At 51.0% G+C, this 13,460-nt stretch overlaps 1 protein-coding gene and 1 long non-coding RNA gene across 6 annotated transcripts in view; both read right to left on the minus strand.

Annotated features, from left to right (window-relative positions):
- The window catches only part of Gm38442, an 84,670-nt gene extending 79,560 nt beyond the window's left edge, over positions 1 to 5,110 (minus strand). For both annotated transcript variants that reach the window (XR_390983.2, XR_390982.2), the window contains exon 1: positions 1,466 to 5,110. This is a non-coding gene — a long non-coding RNA (predicted gene, 38442). The remainder of the gene's footprint in view (positions 1 to 1,465) is intronic.
- Positions 1 to 13,460, minus strand: part of Camta1 (calmodulin binding transcription activator 1) — an 802,246-nt gene that overhangs the window by 658,666 nt on the left and 130,120 nt on the right. The window lies entirely within an intron of this gene.

A 13,460-nucleotide genomic window follows, 5' to 3' on the forward strand; every position in this document is an offset into this window, starting at 1 on the left:
CCTTCTGGGAAGCCTGGGCTCTGGCTCCCACCGGCAGGTCCCTGGGCCTTCCCGTGTATTCTCAGTCTTCCTGTGTGTTCTCCAGACAAGCTACTCTGCACTTCACAGTGGAATCCCTTCTTGCTTAACGGAGCCAGAGCTGCTTCTGCGGCTGGCTGGCTCGCATAGAGGGCTGTGCCTGCAGCTCAGTGCAAGCACTCCCTGGAAGCAGACAAGTGGACTGAGAATGAAGTCCCCTCGTAGGCTCCACCACCTACAGCTCAGCCAGAGTCTTACGCAGATGTTCCCACCCAGACTGCCTGGGTTTAAAAATCCCGCTTCTCCCACTCCAGCTGCCTGAGGCTGGCCTCTCCGGGAGGAACTTAATTCCCTCACCTGCAGATCAGAGGTGACTGAGCTGTCCCATCTTATATGGTCTTTACCAGGGCGAAGTGTGTCAGATATATGTTACGTGAACAGCTCACAGTGACTTTGGCAAGATGGCTCGGCAGGGAAAGGCACTTGCCACCAAGTCTGGATGGTCGAGTCCCAGGACCCATGTGGTGGAAGGAGAGAACTCACTCCCAAAAGGGACCTCTGACCTGTATGTTTGCACCATGGCACATACTTACATACACAAACATGCATACACACCCGCACTCACGCAAAATAAATGTAATAAAAGCTTAGAGTAGGCCCTTCACGTGGTACAGTCGGGTACTACAGCATCTACTGCCCCCCCCCCGCCCCCAGTTTAAGTTCACGACTCTGAGCACCCACAATGGGCCTTGTGCTGCCTTGAGCCCAGAGGCACAAAAGCCCCGTGGATTTTGTCTGCCGAAGTCCCCATCTGACAGAGGACAGGCTGGTAAACACATACGTCTGCATCCAGCGTGATAAGACTGTTTGGGAGGTACGTGAAGTGCCGTGGGAGCACGGGGAACCAGTGATTAATTTTGCTTCAGGGCTGGGGAGTCTTTGCAGAGGAGGTGACATTTGAGCTGGACTTTGAAAGACGAGCTCTCCATGGAACTAAATCTGGACCCAGTGCCAAGACTATCAGCCTCGAAAATCAATCCTGCAACCCGGAGGAGGGGCAGCTCACCACAGACGCTCCCTGCCCCGAGGACGCCCAGCTCCCCCACGGTGTGGGTGGCCAGATTCTCTCTGGAGACTGGCCCACATTTTCATGTACAACTTGACATCATTTTCCACTGTCTAGTCCCGTCCGCTCACTGCTGGCTTGGGGCTCTCGTTTCCAGGCAAACTTCTTTGGCCTTTGCCCCTTGAAGACAATTCAATTTTTTTTTCCCCTAGTAAGAATGATCGTGACCTCCGTTAAATGGAATCAGCCCCTTTAGAGAATGCGTCACTTATGTATCTTGGAGAGAAGAGCAGAACTCTAGTCAAGGCAGGGTTTCATCGCAGCCCTGCCGCCAGCTGCTGTGTCCGGAGATGGCCGCATCACCTCCTCCACCTCACTTACCCTTGCTTGTCTGTACATTTGAGTAGCCATTGCAGTAGGGCTGGGATGGTTCACAGACTGGAGTACTTTAGAACGGGATCCAGGAAATAGCGGGCAATCAGATCGAGTGCTGGTACCCTTAAGTAAACACATTTGTCCCTCCCACTACCCAGGATTCTCTGCTCTATCATCCTTCCTGAGCTATTTTGTGATAAGCTCAGAGGATCCAGGGGAGCCCGGATTTGAATTCTGTTTCATCTGCGTGGTGTTGGCTGGGCAACTTCCAGTAAGCCTGCTAAACCCCTGAAGGAACAGGGGACCTTGTGGACTGCGTCATAGCCTGTGGGATAAGTGCCTGCCCCGATGCCTGCCCCACCCATGGCTACCTGCTACTAAGTTGGCTACTGCCTGAACTTATAGCATAAACTGTACCTCGGGCACCTGACCTCCAGGCTGTGTCCTGCTTTCCTCCCCAACAGATTCTTCATAGTCACAGCACGCTGGGGGCCCTTGGGAAATACTAGCAATCTGATTCTGAGCTGTCTTGAGCTTCCTCTGGACATGGTTGACCAGTGATAGCCAATGCCACTGCTTCCTGCAGACCCCCTCCACGGTGCCTCCCCCATCCTGTGGGAGACTAAGCCCTACCCATTCAACCATCTGACCTACATGTACTGCTCTCCGTGGCTGCCTGAACTCCTTGATGAGAGAATCCTACTGTCTCCTTCCAGAACACTCTGTTAGAATCCATGCTCTCCCTTGGATCTCTATCTAATTTTTTTTCAACACAAACAGCGCTGAGGGCTGCTATGTTTTGGGGACTCTGCAGACTGCGGCTGTTGCTTTGGAATCGTTGGCAGCAAGGACTCCACCAAAATACTCAAGGTCAAGAGACCAGCGTGGGTCTAGGCAATGTGTACCTCTTAAAACAGTGACAAATATGTTATTTAATTTTAATGAGCGTTTTTGCATCTCAAATCTAATTACAGCATTATCAAGCCCTGCTTTGAACTGCAGGTGGCTTCTCATTACGTGTGTGGAGCTGCCACAAGCGTTGCTTGTGAATACTAATAACTGCCTGATTTTACTATCTATCTGCTAAAAAAAAAAACAAAAAAACAAAAAAAAACCAAAACTTCCAGGGACTTAGAAGGCCCGGCTTTATAAAGCATCTGTGGAGGCCAAGCCACATGGCTATATGGCTTAATTAAAAAAAATAAATACTGTATGTGGCCACCCTGGAGGGTGACAGCTCAGGAAGTGGCAGAGGGGAAGTGTGGCCAGGAGCAGAGCCGTTCCCCGAATGGCAGGACTCGGAGGCTCAGGCTTACTGCAGTCTCATTGCATAACATTCAAATCCCCCAATTTGCTTGCAGTTCAGAGAGAGAATGGTCCTGTCAACAGATTTTCTGGGTGACAGACTCCAGTAATGGGCCTAGAGCTGGAAGTCTCTGGGGATGTGCTCCACAAGTCTGTAAGGTGGACAGGTCTGAGGAGATGCCCGCATCTGAGACAGCAGTGTGGCTGCCCCCCAGGCCAGGCTGGATGGGGAGGGAGGGTGGTGGGGCCACAGTTGTGAATGAGAAACTCTGCAGTGCCTGAGTGGGGAGCACTGTCAAACACGTGGCTCACTGCTGGAGCACTGGCGCAATGCTCAGGGTCTGCGCGCTCTTTGTGTATACTTGGACAGGTTTTCAGGGTGCGCCTGCTTCCTGACTGGCGCTTTTCTCAAGAGGGGCGGGTCTTGAAGGGCAAGGATGCTGCCACTGTCCCGTAAGGGGCAGCAGCACCGAAGGCAGGGCTACCAGCATAGGACAGGGCACGCAAATGGTCCAGCTATGGTCTCTACTAGGCCCTTTACATCATAGTCTAGATTTTAAAGGTCTCCAAAGGCCCACTTAAATAAATAAATAAATAAATAAATAAATAAATAAATAAATAAATAAATAAATTCTGTGCCACTCTGGAGGTGACAGCTCGGGCAGCAGCAGGACCATCGACTCAGGGCCAAGGTGAAGGTTTGCTTACTGCTCTTTGGCATCATCAGCAGGTGCTGGGACCTGTAGGAGCCTGCCTGGAGGAAGTTAGGACTTTGGGTGCGGGCACAGAAGCCATAGTGAACCTGGATCCTCCATAGTGAACCTGGATCCTCCATAGTGAACCTGGATCCTCGTTTTTCTCTGCCACCAGGAGGTGAACAGTTCCCTGTAGCACACATTCCTGCTGTGCCAATCCCCGGCCCAAGAGCCACAGGCCCAAATTTCTCAAAACCACAGGGTCATGTAAACCTCTGCTCCTTCAAGTTGATTGATCCCAGCAACACAGAGCTAACAGAACTTCCTCATACCCAAGTCCTTCCTATGTCCAGGTTCAAGTTGGCCCTAGGTCCTGACCTCCACCTGCATGTGGTTAATAGAGGAAAAGTCCCCCTTAGACACGTCACTGTCCCCATCCTCAAAGCTTGTGATGATGTTACATGGTGCTACCATGGGCTGTAATATGACTGTGACTCAAGGAAGGTTGTGTACTATAAACACAGGCCTCAGAGTTTGGAGGTGGTGTAGGACTATTATGGGATAGCACTTGGTAATCTGGGCATTGGGGTACTATCTTTTAGAAAGAATGATAGTAGCCACCAGAGTTAACTGCTCTCAAGAGAGCCCTCCCTGGTTTCTATCTCTCAGTCTGGATGTGGGATTAGACCCTTCTTCATGGTCTACTACAACACTCTACCCTGAGGCAACACGGTGTGTGTGTGGTGGTGGTGGGTGGGAGGGAGGCAGCATCTCTAGAGCCAATGGCGTGCTGTTTGGATTTTGAACCTCCATTTCTGGGGCACTTTGTCACAGAAACTGAAAGCCAATTACTACACACAGCAAAAGGGACTTGGGATTACCAAGGCAATGAAGGTACCTAGTCAGCTGCCCTTGAAGTGGGAAAGCTACCGAGCTGTTCCCAAAGTGGTGTCATGCGTCCATAAAAGCAGAAGAGAAATAAGGGGCAGAAAGGAGCTCGGAGAAACCAGCAGGAAAAGGACCTGCTCCGCTGTTGCTGACTTCAAAGACGACAGGATGGGGCATGAGCCAAAAGCAGGAGGCGACTCTAGATGCTGGGCAGAGCAGAGGGAGGAGCCTCCCTTGGCGTCCAGAACCCAGCCTGCGGTCAGCTTGATCCCAGCCCAGGGAAGCTCAGGTAAGGTTCTGGCTTCAGAACCATGGTCCAGATGTGAGGTCCTAACCCCTGAAACCTGAGGCAACCCGCATGGCAACTGGAAGAGAAGCCTGGGAGTCGGGCTCCCCGTGGGCTCCCTGCTGAGCTCACAGCTCCCCCACTTACAAACCATGTTGTTTTTATCAGACACCCACTTCCATCCTTCTCCTTAGGCGTAGGAGAAGCTTCGTTTTCCAGCTTGGCAGTACTGATCTCCATTACCCTGCACCCGAGCTCTGCGACTTTACATTCCTTGGGCACAGACTCTAGATTCTGCTCTTAAACTAGGAACTGCCCAAGTTAGGGCTAGAGAGATGGTTCAGTGGTTAAGGCAAAGGCCCTGAGTCCAGTTCACAGCATCTCCACCAGGAAGCTTACAATGGCCTGTAACTCCAGTCCTATGGGATCTGATGCCCTCTACTGGCCTCTGCACACTGCACTCATAGGCACATACACATGCATGTGCACATGTATATACACACAGACACACACATGCACATACAGAGACACATATATGTGCATATGCACACTCACACAGATACACACAGACATATATGCACACACATGCATACGCACACACACAACAGACACACAAGTACATATACATCCATCCATACATGCATACAGACATAAATGAGTGCATGTGCGCACACACATTCACACTCACACAGACACACATACAGACACACATGTGCACATTCACACACTTGCCCATACATACACATGTACACATATATCCACACTCACACAGATACACACATGTGCATACTCAGACACTTACACACACACATACACGTGCACACACACATCCAAAGACACACAAACATATACATGCACAGACATACTCACAGACACATGCACATGTACATGCACATGTACACATACATGTACACACACATATGCACACACATGGTTTAAAATGAAAAGAGGCCGGGCCTGGTGGCGCATGCCTTTAATCCCAGCACTCGGGAGGCAGAGGCAGGTGGATTTCTGAGTTCAAGGCCAGCCTGGTCTACAAAGTAAGTTCCTGGACAGACAGGGCTATACAGAGAAACCCTGTCTCGAAACACAAAACAAACAAACAAAAGAAAAAAGAAAAGAAGCACAACTAAGCTTACCAAGCTACCAGGAGGACTGCAGCAGCTCATCTTTGCAAAAGCCGAGCCTGCCTGGGCTCTAACTGACAAGTTCTTCTAACTGGTGGGATACGGCTCTAGGAGGACTCTGGGCATCTGAAGGCCTGCAGAGTACCTGGTGTTAGCCTGTCTTGCAGGAGCTTCATCTGCCCCCAACCCTGGTCCCAACAGACAGGGTAGTTAATGGGCCAACTCTGAACACTGCTCCCCATTTCTTTTAAGACAACAGGAGTTCATGACAAAAATAGTAATGTCTCCTTCTTCACGGGGCCATCCTGGGTGCTGCCTCCCGAGCCCATTAAGCCTAGTTATCTTGCACAACATGGTCACATAGGTATTGTTGCCACCGACAAGTTCATTGAAAGGGAATTTATGGCCTAATTGTGCAGCTGTTGCCTTCTGGGCCGGTTTTCAGAGATGTTCCACAAGCGTGGTCATAATTTAGTCAAGTTTTTATCTCACAACTATACTGTGAGTGAGCGAATGGTAGGCCAGAGTATGAGGCGGGCCAGCCATGGATCCAGCAAACCCCAGAACAACAATATCGTGACCCCAAGTTTTCCAGAAAGCCCACACAGACCCATGTTGCCCCTGAAATTGACCACAAACTTCAAAAGCACGCCTGAGTCTGCAGCTGGCAGAGGTCAAGTGGAGGGACCTGCCTCTTGAACTCCTTCAAGGACTGCAGTGTGGACAGAAGTTCAGGGTCTCTGTACAAGGAGCAGCCTGGGGTCTGCTGTGCAGCAGTGTCTAGGTAGGTTTGAACTCAGGGAACATAGTAGACACGTAGTGCACTTCTGTGCAGTAGGGTGGGGTGGGTGAGCTTTAGCCCCCAAACACGGCTCTGCTGTAGCACCTTCTCACATAGAACATTCCAGAAACACTGCTACAGAGGAGGCCTGAACTTGGCTTTCCTATGCTTTCTCTCTTCCTCCCTGCCTGTCACCTGGAGGGCTGCTGGCTTGCACAGGACCTGAGGGAGACAGCCCTCTGGGTGGCTACCTCTTCTGCTTCATGCAGTAGTGCAGTACCACAGTGCAGGACTGTGGTGCAAAATGGAGTCCAGATTTGACCTTCCCAGAGACAATTCCCCCATCAGAATGGCTTCCCCCACCCATAGGTAGCACAGCAGGGGCCTCCATGGCCCAGTCAGAGTTTAATTGGCCATGATTTCCTTGAGCATTGTGAATAATGTGCCAGAGAAGTAGTGGGAGGTTGGGATAGAAATTTGGTCCTGGATGGGTCATAGGCAGAAACCTGTTCTACCTGGCAGTCATAGAGAGAACAGAGCCCAGGGCACATACAGAGATGCTAAGCCCCGGGTACTCTGGTGTCCCATTTACAGGGAAGGTAAAGTCATGAGAGAATGGGCCGCACTGAGGGCCAGGACTCCACTGGTCTAACTGACCTCAGAGCAGCTCTCAATGCCCCTCCATGCTCGCCACTGGCCCATGGCTGTAAACAGCAGAACTCTAGCCTCTCTGTCTATCCTGGGACTGACTCAAAACTGCTACAGTCCCAACATGTTGAGGACCAAGTGCCTTCATCCCCAGGGCAGAGGAATGGGGAGACCATGGAGAGGGAATGTAAGGGGGCAGATGCTGGTCCAGTGTCTGGAGCCATCCAGCCTAGGGTCTCTGCTCCCCACCCCCAGCCTGACTCATCTGAAAACAGCAGCCAAAAGTAGTGGAAGGTGACTAGAGGGGGGATGGGCGATCCCTGGAATATGGTTAATGAGGCTGGAAGACTCACTTCCAGATTGCCAGAGCCGAGAGCCTCCGCAGAGCAAGATGCAAGGACCAGAGACAACAATCGATAAGACAACACTGAGCGGGAGCGGAAGGGAAATCGAAATGCTGACCTGGAAATCAGGTTTGCACACTGAGAAAGGTCAGGGTGGCCCTGAGAGGCGGGGTGCAGGGACCAAGAGGAAGCCCATCTTGACGAGGGGGTGGGGATGAAGGAAGCAATCAGCTGAGGTCCAGCCAGTACCAGGCATAGAGAGAAATAAGCATCAAAGACAGAGGGTGTGCAGGGCCTGCTTACAATCCCAGCATGCAAGAGGCTGACTCAAGAGGTTTGCCACAAGTTTGAGGCCAGCCTGAGCTGCTGGTGAGTTGGTTCAGTGTGTAAGCATGGGAGCTCCAACACCCACATTGTGTGGCTGGGGAGAAGGGCAGAAACAGGAAGATCGCTGATCACTGAGCTTCCTGGCCACTCTAGCCAGCAAAGAAGGAAGAGTCCAGGTTTAGTGGAAGACCCCATGTCTCAGGAGAATGGGGTAAAACATGATAGAGTAGGGCTCCGGATGTCTGCCTCTGGCCTCTACACATGTGTGTAACAGGCATGCACAGCTGTACACACACTGCAGACACCAAGGACAGAGGGAAGAGAGAAGAAAAGAAAAGAAAAGAAAAGAAAAGAAAAGAAAAGAAAAGAAAAGATCAAGAAAGCAGCTCCAACAACAGGGCACTTGCCCATGTAAGCTCTCAGAGCTGGGACAGCACAGAAGACCTGCTGAGCTCAAGCCAGACATAATCCAAGCGTGGAGAAAGGAGGAGGGCACCCCAGCCAAGGAGCTATCGCAGCTGGTAGCTTCTAAGAGGGAGGGAGGGCCTGCTTCCTTTAAGGGTGTGGTCTCTGATAAGCCAACTAGACTCTAGAGCAGGCACCACACCCAAGAATATGTAGGTGGCACAAACTGGACTCAATAGTCAAAAAATAACAAAAAGAAGACACAAAGTTGGGTGGGTAGGAAGGAGGGGAGGACTTGAGAGGAGATGGGGGAGGGGTGAGCCTGAGAGGGATAGGGAGGAAGCATGTCTGGGAGGAGCCCAGGAAGGGGTAGGTAGATATGATCAAAATACACTGAATGTAATTCTCAAAGAAATAAAGATAGTTTAAAAGAATATATCCCAGCTACACCTGCACAAAACAAGATAGAAGCAATGAACCCTAGTTTGCTCTGCACTGAACCCGCCCCTGCTGTGGGGACTGTGTTCTGCTGAACTTTGAAAGTTCCTAGTCCTTAAGAGTTTGCTGCACCCAGGCTCCTCCAAGCTTAGGCTGTGTCTTTTGTGACCTTGGGCAAAGGACTTAACTTTCCTGTTCCTTCTGTCACCTTACCAATAGAGTCCACACCCCTCTCACTACTGTATAGCAGTCAAGCCTGGCGTGTGGCAACCACCCTGGAATAGAAGCCTTTCTTCCTCATCTCCAAAGCCAAATTCAAGAGTCAAGATCAGACAAAGCAACTGAGAGGCTGAGGGGTGACCTGGCAAACGCATCAGGTCATGGGGTATGAGAACCTGAGAGGCTGGGGAGATAGCACAGCTGTCTAAGGATAAATGCAAGAGCCAGAGCTAAGGGACAGAAAGCTTCCCTTGCCTGCATCCAGACTGGGGCTTCTGCAGTAGGAGAGGCCTGGCCTAACCTGCAGATCCCTTCAAACCCAAAGAGGTCTGGGAACTGAGACCAAGCCTGCCCCAGTCCCCACACAGCACCAGACACTTCTATATAAAGCTCATACCCCTTACTGGTAACACAATGGCCAGTCAATGTAGAGCCCATCCAGGGGTGACATTGTCAGGAAACCATGACCCGGGAGCTGCTTACAGACGAACAGACGGACCAGAGAAGTATAAGCTATCAAGAGGAAAGACAGGTAAGTCCCTCAGTGTGTGTGTGGGTGACTGGAGGGCTTGGCTCCCAGTAAGGACCTGTGCCTCCCTCAACAGACCTGGCCTTTCTGGTGATGGAGGTAAGCACCATTAGAAACCGTGTGGGAACGCAAAAGTGGCTGGGGGCTGAAGGAGCATGGATTCTCTGTGGAAGCTAGGCTGTAACTTCATAACTTTCACACTACAGCTGTGGTCTGATGCCCACGTAATGCTCAGCCATTTTATGCCGGATTATGTGCTGTGTATGTACCAAAGAGATCGTTTTACAAAAGGGAAAAATGGACTGAGTGTTACATTGTTTCCGAACGTCCCCCAGCAAGCTATGAAGTACAGAGACCTCCACACCCTTGAATTACAGCATCCCTCTATCAGAGTAGACTCTGGGTATAAGGATCTAGGAAAAGTAGAGCCCTTAGCGGGGCCATGGTGGCACTCACTTTTAAGCCCAGCACTTGGGAGACAGAAGTAGGTGGACCTCTGAGTTTGAGGCCAGCCTGGTGTAGAGAGTGGGTTCCAGGACAGCCTGGAGTACACAGAGAAACCCTGTCTCAAAAGACCAAGTTGAGTCCAAGGTCAAGGAGATCCTAGAGCAGACTGACCCTTCTGCCTTGGATCCCAAGCTGGTCATCTCTAAGAAAGGGAAAATCCGTTGTGAGGTGTGACCTGGTCCCCAAGCAGAGAGCACACCTGTGTGTGGTAGAGAAAAGCCAGGTTGGCAAAGAACACAGCAGGGCCAAGCACCTGTGCTGTAAAGGAACACTGTCCACCTTGGTCCTGGACCAGCGCTGACCTCTGAGCTCCTGTGGGCCCTGCAGAGCTACCCCTGCCCCAGCCTATAGTAGCCAGGAACATGCATAGCAAGAGGGAATATTCTCATTTCTAGATTCTTTGCTCTCTATCAGGCTGGGCTGGGAGCCAGGAGTGGGAACCACAGTTAACTCCTCGAGCTGCGACAGCAGTGTGGAGAGAACATGACGGGGTAGCCGCAGGACGGGCTATTAGGCAAACATTAGCAACCGTGTTTGCAAAGAATGTTTAATGACTGGGGGAATATTCACAATATGTTGTCAAATGGAAAAGTAAGCTAGGAAAAATAATACAACCCCAGCATTACTGGATACGACAACAAAACCCAGAAAGACAAAAGACAAAAGAACGGAGGCCTTGATGCTCAGAAAGGGGCTGGAGGAGAGAAGATATCGTCAGCTGCTATGTGGGCAGGCCTGAGGCAGATCTCACCATCTCTGTAATGTTCTTCTGTGTGTTTCAAATGCCTGCCACGATGAGTATTTTTACTTTTGCAATTGACTGTGTTAAAATTTATTACTGAAACAATATTTCTTCCCAAAGAAAATCCATTATTGTATCCAATTTGATGCCAGAAATGTCCAACACCTGCAGTGATTCAGGGGTGAAATACCCACGAGGGCCATCTGCTGACACTTTGTTCCCCAGCTGATGGGGACTGGATGGAGGGGGATCCGGCTTAGTTGATGGATTCATCCAGTGATGGACTCATCATCTGATAGAGCTAGGAGGCAGGCCTTGTTGAAGGGAACAGGCCATGGGGGGTGGGGGGTTATGGTTCTTTCAGTGAGAGCAGCCCTCATGGGCTTGTATGTTTGAACTTGGTCCCAGTTGGTGGGACTGTTTAGGGAAGATTACGAGGTGTAGCCTTGATGACGGAAGGCTGTCACTGGGGGCGGACTTTGGGAGGTTTCCAATCCCAGCACTCAGGAAGCAGAGGCCAGTGGATCTCTGTGAGTTTGAGGCCAGTCTGGTCTACAGAACAAGTTCCAGGACAGCCAGGGCTACACAGAGAAACTCTGTCTCAAAAAACAAAAACAAAAGCCCATGCCAAGCCTAGTCTCTCTCCTCTGCCTCCTGCTTGTAGATGACTTTCAGTTACTCTCAGTTACTGCTTGCTCAGCACCATGTCTATCTGTCTGTCTGTCTGCCCACCGCCATGCTGCCATGGTGATCATGGGCTCACCCTCTGAAACTGTAAGAAAGCTCCCAATTAAATGATTTCTTTTATAAGCTGCCTTGGTCATGGTATCTCTTCCCAGCAATAGAGCAGTGACTAAGACAGGATTGTCTCATCTCTGAGCATCTGTCTGCTTCCCGGGCTGCTCCAAGGCCACGGTGAGGGAACCAGCCTGTATTCTGCCCCGAATGCTTCACCTCACCTGACAGCCTGAGGCCTGACAGCAATGGAACCAGCTTGCCATGATCTGAAATCTCTGAAACTAGAGACCAAAACCCTCTCCCACCATCTTAGATATTTTGTGGCAGAACGAAAAGGATGGCTAAAACAATCCCCAATATTGTTTTGAGAGGGGGTGTTAAAAAAACATGTAAGTGTCACTCTAGTCGACTAACTTCCAGTGTCAGCATCAGACAGCAAGTTAGGAGGGATCTGCCAGGCAGAGACTGAATGAGTGGGAGGTGGGAGGTGGGGGTGTGGCTCAAGGAAGCAACAGGAAAGGCCCATAGATCTAGATAGTGAAAACATGGCCTGAGACTGATCTGGCACCTCCCAGTGTGCACAGCATGTGTCACAACCGTACTGCACACAACTGATACTGTTAGTGCACCTATCAGTGCCACCACCATCTGGGGCACGTGCATGGCTCATATCATAGCCATGCAAAGCATTGCTTCTAGCTACACTGTACTTGACAGTTAACACTGCACACCTCAATTACACTGTGTTCCATTGTGTTCCCTCCTCAGTTACATTGTGCTCAGCAGCTCCACCCACACCTCACAGTCATCCACAGATGATGGCAAACCAGTCAGCTGCACCTACACCTGACAGTATACATGAACCCTCAGCCTAGACTCAGCATTTCCAGGCTAGGTCTAGACTCCCTGCTCCAACTTGGCGGGAGAGATAAACATCTCTGGGGCTGAGGACAAGGCACAGAAGGCTCTGGAGCCTGGCTGAGGGGACTTGGGGGAAGCATCTCCTCTCCAGACCACACCGAGGGTCTCCAGGAGGTGCTAGCTACACAGATCTGCACCAGATTGCTGCTTCCCAGAGCTGCCTCCTTAGCTGCCATGCCACTCCAGAGCCTAGTCTAACCCCATTTTACAGAGGAGAAAATACTGGTCTTTGGTTCTTTCAATGGGAAGTTACTGCATGCAGGACAAACACACCAGGCTCCCCACTTCCAAACATTGCCCCTCCCATTCATCCCTCACACTGTTGCTCATGACATAGAAGGGACATAGTTGACAAATGCTAGGGAGGCAATGGCTAAGACACAGAGGGGCTAAATTACTCCACTAAAGGCATGTACTCAGCAGAAGATGATCTATGATTCAACAGCTTAATGAACAAATCCCACACCTGCATATCCCTCTGCCCTAGATCTCACACCTGCAGATCCCTGCCCTAGATCTCACACCTGCAGATCCTCCTGCCCTAGATCTCACACCTGCAGATCCCCCTGCCCTAGATCTCACACCTACAGATCCCTGCCCTAGATCTCACACCTGCAGATCCCTGCCCTAGATCTCACACCTGCAGATCCCCCTGCCCTAGATCTCACACCTGCAGATCCCTGCCCTAGATCTCACACCTGCAGATCCCCCTGCCCTAGATCTCACACCTGCAGATCCCTGCCCTAGATCTCACACCTGCAGATCCCCCTGCCCTAGATCTCACACCTGCAGATCCCCCTGCCCTAGATCCCACACCTGCAGATCCCTCTGCCCTAGATCTCACACCTGCAGATCCCTGCCCTAGATCTCACACCTGCAGATCCCCCTGCCCTAAATCCCACACCTGAAGATCCCCCTGCCCTAGATCCCAAACCTGCAGATCCCCCTGCCCTAGATCCCACACCTGCAGTCCAAGCAGGCAGATGTATATACTCCTATTTGCCCTGTGATTCCTGCCCTCCCACCCATACCCCTACCCCCACCTCTCTGGATCCCAGAAAATTAGAAAAAGCACAGTCCTTCTTGCAAGTCTTTCCCTGG

Source organism: Mus musculus, chromosome 4 (genome assembly GCF_000001635.26).
Source record: "Mus musculus strain C57BL/6J chromosome 4, GRCm38.p6 C57BL/6J".
Classification (NCBI taxonomy): domain Eukaryota; kingdom Metazoa; phylum Chordata; class Mammalia; order Rodentia; family Muridae; genus Mus; species Mus musculus.